General features: G+C 46.2%; 1 long non-coding RNA gene across 2 annotated transcripts in view; it reads right to left on the bottom strand.

Moving 5' to 3' along the window:
• Window positions 1-2,611: 2,611 nt before the first annotated feature.
• LOC140905954 (uncharacterized) overlaps window positions 2,612-9,850 on the bottom strand; it is a 28,277-nt gene continuing 21,038 nt past the window's right edge. For both annotated transcript variants that reach the window (XR_012156998.1, XR_012156999.1), the window contains exon 2: window positions 2,612-3,274. This is a non-coding gene — a long non-coding RNA (uncharacterized lncRNA). The remainder of the gene's footprint in view (window positions 3,275-9,850) is intronic.

The raw sequence follows: 9,850 nt of genomic DNA, 5'->3' as shown, positions 1-9,850 counted from the left end.
GTAAATAAATACCTGCAAGAAAAGCCTGCCTATCCCATGGTAGAAATTCCAGTAGAAGAATGTCAGCTGGCTCCAGCTCAGAACAGAGCAACAGGTTTATTGGTCTCCTGTTTCCTAGTAATGATTCTTCAAATGAAACCAACAGAGACCAGAAGAAACTAATAGGGGCCAACTGAAGGATTCTAATGGTGTCTACTGGAACTTCCACTAGTGAAGGAAAATGAGCTGTATAGTTTGTTACACATCTTCCCCCTTATCCCTCCCCAACCGTGTGATATCAGTTTTAGAGTACAGGGGCCGTTTTCTCAATGTTTCTGTTTCTCTTGCTGTCTCTGAAGCAGGGGTTCTGGAACAATTTGTATAGTGGGGGTGCTGAGAGTCATTGAACCAAACTGTAAACCCTATATATGATGGAAACCACTTCCAGCTAGGGGGTGTGGCAGCATCCCTGGTTCTAGCACCTATGCTAGAAGGTGCCTTGTTGCCTTTACATGACTGCAGAAGGAGATATCACCAGTACAAGTTTTCCACAGTAAAGCTATCCTAGCAGATACAAGATAGCTTTCTTTGGCCATGTTTACACTACAGAGCCTATGCCAGCATACTTATGTCAGCATATCCCCCTAGTGTAGATACATATGATGCATATGCTGACAGAGCGGAAGAACTCCTTGGCATAGCTACACTACCTCCCTGAAAGATATTAGCTATAGTGACAGAAGTACTCTTCTGTTGGCTTGGTTGCATGTACAGTAGGAGTTCTGCCAGCATAGCTATGTCTCCAGGGGGTGGAGGGTGGAGTTTTTCACATTCCTAGCCAACCTAGCTATGCTGGCAGACAAAGGCCTTGGCTACACTTGCAGATGTACAGCGCTGTGAGTTAAACCTGCCTTCGTACAGCTGAGTAGGGAAAGCGCTGCAGTCTGTCCACATTGGCAGCTGCCAGCGCACTATTGTGGCCACATTTGCAGCACTTGCAGCGACGTTGGGAGTGGTGCATTTTGGGCAGGTATCCCACAGAACACCTCTTCCCATTCTGGTGTCATAGGTTGTGGGAAAGGGGCGTGGGGTGAGGGGGATTCTGGGTCCTGTCCCAATGCCCCGTGATGCATCGCTTTGCATCCCAGCAATCCCTGTGTTTCCGTCCACATTTGGCGCCATCTTTCCACGGTTTCTGTGCAGCGCGATCTGTGTTCAGTTTTGGTCTGCAGGAAATGGAGCCCGAACTGCTGAGGATTATGCTGATGAGTCTCGCCAGCACGTCACATTTGGCAGTCGAGCTATTCCTTAAGATCCAAAGTGACAGTGAGGAGTCCGACGATGATATTGGGTTGTGTACTGCGTACGACACGAGATTGCTTGTGGCATTCATGGACATGCTCAGCACTGTGGAACACCGCTTTTGGGCTCGGGAAACAAGCACTGAGTGGTGGGATCACATCGTCATGAAAGTCTGGGATGACGAGCAGTGGCTGCAGAACTTTCAGACAAGAAAAGCCACTTTCATGGGACTGTGTGAGGAGCTCGCCCCCACCCTGTGGTGCAAGGACACGAGACTGAGAGTTGCCCTGATGGTGGAAAAGCGGGTGGATATTGCAATCTGGAAGCTGGCAACTCCAGACAGCTACCGATCAGTCGTGAACGAGTTTGGAGTGGGAAAGTCAACTGTTGGACTCGTGTTGATGCAAGTTTGCAGGGCCATTAATTGCATCCTGCTCAGAAGAACCATGACTCTGGGTAACGTGCAGGACATTGTGGATGGCTTTACATAAATGGGTTTCCCTAACTGTGGAGGGGCGATAGATGGGACACATATTCCTATTCTGGCACGACCCCACCTAGCCTCAGAGTACATTAATTGGAAGGGGTATTTCTCTGTGGCTCTCCAGGCGCTTGTGGATCACTGTGGGCATTTAATTGACATTAACGCAGGCTGGCCCGGAAAGGTGCATGACGCACGCATCTTTCGGAACACTGCCCTGTTCAGGAAGCTGCAGGCTGGGACTTTTTTCCCAGAGTGGAAGATCACAGTAGGGGAAGTCGAAATGCCCATTGTGATCCTTGGAGACCCCGCTTACCCGTTAATGCCATGGCTCATGAAACCCTACACAGGGAGCCTTGACAGCAGGAAGGAATTGTTCAACTACAGGCTGAGCCAGTGCTGAATGACTGTGGAGTATGCTTTTGGCTGTTTAAAGGGTCGCTGGCGATCTCTGTATGGGAAGCTGGACTTGGCTGAACACAGCATCCCTGCGGTTATATCTGCGTGCTGCACCCCCACAATATTTGTGAAGGAAGGGTGAAATCTTCACTCAGGCATGGACCTCCAAGGTTCAACACCTGGAGGCTGAATTTGAACAGCCAGAGAGTAGGGCTATTAGAAGGGCCCAGGGCAGGGCTGCAAGGATTAGGGATGCCTTGAGGGAGCAATTTGAGGCTGAAAACCACCAGTAATGTCTGGTGCCCTGCATGGGAGTGAAGTGCAGTGGTTCCAATGTTAGTAGGAATCTGTGTTTGCTACGCTGACTTGCAGTGCCTGTTTCTTTCCTGGGCTAAGGTATCTTTTTATTTTATGCAATAATAAAGAATGTTTTCAAAGCCAAAAAATCCATTTACTGAAAAGAAAATTCATTTATTGAAAAGAAACACAACTGCTTGGGAAACAGAAAGGGCAAGGGGGCGGTGTGGGGAACGGTTCAAACATAGATTTACATATGTCCTGTTCTCATACTCAGCCTTCCTGTCTGGAGTGTTGTACAATGAGTGCTGCACTTCAGGATGGCTATCATTCAGGATGGGGGTTGAATGCAGTGGGTAAGCGTTGTAGTTTTCAGGGCTGGGTGGTGAAGCTACAGGTGTTGGAGGCAGCTGCTGGCAATAAGAACCCGGATGTTGGGGAAAGTGGGTCGGAGGTGACATGGGGGCACAAGGGAAAGAGTTTTGGGACAATGGCTGCGGGGGGCGGGGCGGGCGCGATAGTGCTCCGCCTGCATGGCTACGAGCGCCTGGATAGAGTCCACTTGGCACTCCATCATGCTTATCAGCCGATTGGTGCTTTGCTGCCGGAGCTCCGTGCTTTGCCACCGGTGCACTGCATTTTCCTGGCAGATCCTGCTTTCGCTCTCCCTCCACTCCTGCACTTTTTGATTCTCTTTAAGAGATTGCTGCATCACTTCTTGCAGCATGTCGTCTTTGCTTTTTCGTGGCCTCTTCCTGAGTCTTGGCAGTCTCTCGGCCGCTGATAACACGGACTGTTGAGATCTCAAGGTTGCATCTGAAAGGCAAAATGCAACACTTAACAGAGGCAGCATTGTTTATACCAGACAGAGTAATGATTCCCCCAAACTTAAGGAGGGCACACACAGTCTACACAGTAGCATAATTTTTCCATCCCAAAGAGAGCGCACATAACCCACGGAAGCCCCAAAATGGTGAGTAAGCCCAGGCTCCAGGGGGACTGATTGTTTCACGGCTGTACTGTCTTCTGGGTTTCTGTGCCTTGGGGAGAGCCAACAGTTGCAGGGGGCCCCTATACTGAACACTGTCCCCATACTTTCCACAGGAGTCTATCCTAGAAGATATCTCACTGCTGAGGGTGACCTGGGAAGCAAGGGAGATTCTTCTACTGCAATGCAGTTTCCGCCCTGGCCCATATGCAGCTTGCCTGTGTGAAGCAATGGTCCCCCCGCCCCTCGCGGCACAGTGGCGGGGATACGTTAGCCTAACTGGGGCAAGGACCATGGTGGCTCTCCCAATAAACCTGCGCAAGTGCATTGCCTATGTTCTGGATGAGACTTTTCAAGAGATTTCCGAGGCCAATTACTGCGATGTGGTAGACCACATGAATGTGCTATTCCGCATCTAGGCATGCATGCAAACCTAACCCTCCTCGCCCAAAGAGCCCTCACCAAAAAAATTCCTTCCTGAAAAAAAGCCGCTTACTGGGAACCTGCTCTTCTGTTTGTCCTCCACCAAGTACTGGCCGCTGCGACTGGCTACCTTCCTCCTGGCTCAAGAAGAGCTCCTGGCTGCATGCCTCTAGGGATTCCTGGGTGTCTCCCCCTGCCCCAGCACCCTCACTCCTGCTTTCCTCCTCCTCTTCCTCCTTCTCCTCCCGCTCTGAAGTATCCATGGTGGTGCTCGGAGTGGAGGTGGGGTCGTCCCCAAGTATCACATCCAGCTCTTTGTAGAATCAGCAGGTCGCGGGGAGAGCACCTGAGCGGCCGTTTGCCTCGCAGGCTTTGTGGTAGGCATTCTGCAGCTCCTTCACTTTAACCCTGCACTGCAGTGCGTCCCGGTCATGGCCCCTTTCCCTCATGCCCCTTGATATCTGCCCGAAGGTATCGTAATTCCTACGGCTGGAGCGCAGCTGGGACTGGACAACTTCCTCCCCCCAAACACTGATGAGGTCCAACAATTCTCCTTTGCTACATACTGGGGCTCGCCTGGCATGTGGAGGCACGGTCACCTGGAAAGATTCACTGAAAGCACTCCACGCCTGGCTGAGCAAACAGGAAGGGGATTTTCAAAATTCCCAGAGAATTTAAAGGGCGGGTCTGGCGGCTGGTCACCTGAGGCCAGGGCAGTAGAGTTTGAACTGATGACCAGAGTGGCTAGAACAGGCATTGTGGGATACTTCTGGAGGCCGATCAGAGCGCATTGGGTGGCCATGCTGGCGCCGCCGCGCACCAGCGGTGGTGCAACAAACTGTATTCCTCTGGGGGAGGTGGAGTACCAGCAGCGCGGTCGCCGCGGAGACACAGCGCTGTACGTGCCTTGCCAGTGTGGACGGGGAGTGAGGTACAGCGCTCTGGGCGGCTTTATTGCGCTGTAACTCGCAAGGGTAGCCAAGGCCTTACTTGCTAAACTCAAGGAATTTAGAGTAACAGCCGTGTTAGTCTGTATTCGCAAAACGAAAAGGAGGACTTGTGGCACCTTAGAGACTAACCAATTTATTTGAGCATAAGTGAGCTGTAGCTCACGAAAGCTTATGCTCAAATAAATTGGTGAGTCTCTAAAGTGCCACAAGTCCTCCTTTTCTTTTCAAGGAATTTAGACACTTCTTACATCGAAGAAAGGGTTTTTCCGTTAATGTAGGTAATCAGTCTGTCTGAGAAGCAGTAGCTAGGTTAATGGAATAATCCTTCTATTAACCTAACTGCATCCACACCAGGGGTTAGGTTGACCTAACTATAGTGCTCTGGGTGTGAAATTCTTTCACAGCCCCAAGCAATATGTAGCTCAGTTGATGATGACCACAAGTGAGTTGTGAAAGGATGTCTGACCCCATGCAATTTGTGGCAGGGAGATGGTTAATGCTCTTTCCCTTAGCAGACAAATAATGCAGCTGTCTGTCCTCAGTGCCAAACTGAACGGGAACCCAGCCCTAAGGGAAATGAGTCTGGAGTTACTTAATCCCTAAAGGATTATAAAAAGAGTGTGCTTTAGGGAGTTTCTCAAGCCCTACACTAAGAAATTGGACAGTTTTTAGTAATGGATGCCCCCGAACTTGAACTGAAGAAGTTTAAAGGGACAATGTAAACTGGGTTACATTTTTTTCTGAACCCTTTCAGAGTACACATCTCAGTGCATCTACACAAGAAATATCTTATTCACTTTCAGCAGCAGACCACTTGCACCCATGCTGCCATTAATAGAAGCTCTAGGGTAGATGGATGTAGGCATTTTTACAATTGTGTCATTATTGCACTAAGAGATGGACTAAGATTGCCAACTCATTTAGATCCACCCCAAAATTCATCAGGCGGTATAATCCTTTAATAGCTAGGATTACAGTTCTCTTGTTTGTTCGTTCTTTCCTACCTAATGTCTGGACAGATCCTGAGAGGTGCTGAGCAGTATTCCAAATGAAGACAGTCCATGGCAGGTGCTCAATGTCCTACTCTCTATTTGGTCGGTGAGTGCTCTGTTGACCTTTTGGTCCTCTTGCATCTGTAGTGAACTCAAGTGCACTGCACACCAGGATTCCTTGCTGGATCCAAAACCTATGCACATTCTTACTGGCTTCATCAGGTCCACAAGTGACGCAAGGTTCTTTAGGAGCTTCCATCCATTTCACTACCTGTACTTGTATCCTGCCACCAGTAAAGATTTATAACATCTAACAAACACCTCATTTTAAACAAGCATGTCCATGTAACCACTCATCTCGGACAGGCGCAATTAACCTCTAGTCTGCATGCTTTTTTCTTTTTTTACTTGGCTTGCTGATTATTAACCCGTTGCTCCAGAACTTTACAGGTTCCTTCCTCCTTCCCCTTGTGTTCTGAAACACAACCTTACAAACACCCCCGCCTTTCCCCGACCCTGGATTTTCTAGTGCTTTCAACACAGTTGGCCATACACCGTTTCTCTGACCTTACAATTTCCTTCTCTGCCTCCCACAGCCTATACTCCTTTAACTAGTTTTCTTTGTGGTCTTGCCCACCAGTCAGAGACCTTGGCCCCTTAGGCATCTTTTAAGTTTTTCCCACAACAGCCAAGAGGAAGGAGCTGATGATTTATTAAGATCTAGCAAACCATTAATTTGTTCAATGAATTCCTTTGCCTCTCAGCAATCTTTTATCAAACCACCTCTGCTTTATTTTCTGGACAACTACCTGTTTCTCAAAGTAACTGCAAATTATCAAATGAGCTGATATCTGCTGGAAGCAAAAAACTCAGTTAACTATTAGTTTAAAAGCAGTGGAGTGCCTGTGATTGATTATCCGAGTTTAGATCTGGAGCAGCTATGGATAGGAAGGATAATAGTTCCTGGGGTGAATGCCATGAGACTTTATTTATAGAAGGCAACAAATTGAATAGGAGATATTGGACCAAATGCTCTGCTTGTGTAAATAGATGCAGCTCTATTTATTGCAGTAGAGTTTTTTCCATTTACACTAGTAGAGAATTGGCCTATTGTCTCTTAGAGCTGCACCTTGATGATTACACTACTTCTTTTTCCCCATGAGAATAAAATGTTTTAACAATAAGGTGCAATAATTACAGATTTTTAATAATTTATAAGGGTAATAATTTATAAGAGTTTTTTAAATGTATGTCTCTGAGAATTGTGAGGCAGGAAGTGTGGGTTCTGTCTCTAACTTTGCCATGGACTCCTTGTTTAACTTAGGACCAGTCATTTTTTTTCTCTGTGCCTCAGTTTCCCCTTCCATAAAATGAGAATAACAATACTTTCTGTGATAAATGAAGGTGAGGGATAGCGCTCTTTTATGGATCCAGCCAGCCAGTTAGCTATAAAATCCCTCTTGGTAGCTGTTCTCTACTTGCTTTACCTGTAAAGGGTTAAAAAATCTGACTGCATGCATAGGTAAAAGGAAATGAGTGGGCACCTGGCCAAAAGAGCCAATGGGAAGGCTGGAACTTTTTAAAATTGAAACAAGACTGCACTTTTGTCTGTCTGTGGTTGTTCTCCCGGAGAGGAGAGACAGGGCTGGAACTATGCAGTAAAAAGCTTTGAGCCAGGTATGAAAAATCATCAGATCATACCTAGAAACTACTCATTTGAAACCCCAGATATGTAAGTAGATCAGGAAATGTCTAGGACGATGCTATTAGGTATATTTCTTTTATTTCTTTATGGCTTGAGGATTCCTCCGTGCTAACCCCAGGTGCTTTTGTTTTGCATGTAACCTTTAAGCTGGACCTCAAGTGAGCTATTCTTGATGCTTATTCCCTGTAATTGTTTTTTTTTTTAAATCTAGCAAAAAGCCTAAATTCCAAATGTATTTTCTTTCTTCTTGTTTTTAATAAAATTTACCTTTTTTAAGAACAGGATTGGATTTTTGTGTCCTAAGAGGTGTGTGCACATGTTGTTTAATTTGCTGCTAGCAACAGCTGATTTCCTTTGTTTCCTCTCTCAGCTCTTCCCTGGAGGGCAGGATAAAAGGGCTTGAGGGTACCCCACAGGAAGGAATTCCCAAGTGCGCCTTCCTGGGTTCTAAAAAGAGGGTTTTTGCACTTGGGTGGTGGCAGCATCTACCCATCCAAGGTCAGAGAAAAGCTGTAACCTTGGGAGTTTAATACGAGCCTGGAGCGGCCAGTATTAATTTTTAGAATCCTTGCGGGCCCCTACCTTCTGCACTCCAAGTGCCAGAGTGGGGAATCAGCCTTGACACTTGCCTTGCTGGAAATAAAATTTATTAGTATTTATTAAGAACTTTGACTTCCTTAGGAGCTATAAACACTTCATAACAGTATGATGATGTTTGTACCAGCTGAGGCTATTACATATTTCTTCAAACTCCTAAATGGGTGATAGTCTTTCCTATTCCCACACACTTTAGAAAGACTTGGTAGAAATAGAGGTTGTGCTTGTGAGAGCAGTAGATGTTTGTACAGTACCTAGCATTATGGGGTCCTGGTCAATGCTGGGGCTTCTGGGTCTACCACAATACAAAGAATAATAATAATGTCTTGCTTTCAAACCCACTCTTCTCACTCTCCACCACCTCCGTGTCTACTTGTTCACAGAGAGAGACTCAGCCCCATGGCTGGAGTGCAATGTGAGCAGCCCTTTTTTGGCCAAGCAAGGAAGTAAGTGGGGGGTCAGAAAGGGATTATGATAGTCTAGCCCTTTGAGATTACTCTGGGTTGGAGCAAGGAGAAGGGATCCCCAAAATAAGAGTTTCAGGATTGAGGGGGCTTCTGGGGAAGGACTGGGCAGCGTTCCTGACAGATGCTTTCCCAGCTGGATTATAGAAATATCTTTTGACCACTTGTGGTGTCCTCCATCTGTTCCCCACTTTAATCCATTGCCCTACTTACAAAAATCCTAGCTAAAAGTTCCCCTAACTATCCCTGATCCCATATGGAACACCATTATCAGAAATAATGATCAAGGTGCTTTAAATTTACACTGTGCTTTAAAGAAAAAAGAAACTGGCACTCTATGGCCCTGATCCTACAACTGGATCAGCGTGGGCCGACCAGCGAAAAGCCACATTAAAGTACGCGGAGCTCAGCACAGATGCCAAGGGTTCACCCATATGGATCCAATTATAGGACTGGGGCTTAAGGTAGATAAGACAACACATGGGAATATAGAATCCAGTTTCACTTGGGACGCTAGAAGCTCAACCAGACCAGCCCTACGTGCAGGGAAGGGGCATCTTATGCCATTGCTCACTTGTAAAAAGCACAATGGGCCAGATTCAGCCCTAGAATAAATGGATGCAATTCTATTGAAACTAATGGACTTGTGCACAGAGCAAGGCTGAATTTGTCCCACTGTCTTTCAAGTCCATGTGAATGTTCCGTCACAACACAGAACCCCCAACACAGTTTATCTGTACCTCTTACTTTAGCTTTGCATTTCATATACTGTGTTAGTATCCCTCTTTATTATGCTGCCTATTTTAAATACAGCGGTGTTCTTGCTTTAAAGTGTGACAGTGACTTTTACAACCTGTACATCTTTAGGAATAGATAGAACTCTCTCAGTTTCAAATGTCTCAGGCAGTTTGGAAATGACATTTATAAACCAGTCACTTTTATAATGTCTGGCCTTGTCTAAATTAGAAAAATTGCACCAGTTTAACTAAAGCAATTTCAAATTGGAGCAAACCCATAGTGTAGATGCACTAAAACTGCTATAACCTTTACTTAAATTGTTTTTGCTAAATTTGGTAATTTACCCTTGCTAACCTAAACCATTTTAAGCAAGATTTGAATCAGCTTAAGTGTGTCTACTTTTGGGATTTGCTCCACTTTAACCAACAAGACCTACTTTAAATCGATTTAACTAAATCAGTCCAACATTTCTAATATAGAAAAGTCCTCTCTCCTTCTGTAAACCAGAAACACCTGTTGGGATATCTCCAAATGA

This window comes from Lepidochelys kempii, chromosome 2 (genome assembly GCF_965140265.1).
Source record: "Lepidochelys kempii isolate rLepKem1 chromosome 2, rLepKem1.hap2, whole genome shotgun sequence".
Lineage (NCBI taxonomy): Eukaryota > Metazoa > Chordata > Testudines > Cheloniidae > Lepidochelys > Lepidochelys kempii.
The sequence above is the reverse complement of the archived record's forward strand: the minus strand, read 5'-3'. Positions and strand labels throughout refer to the sequence as shown.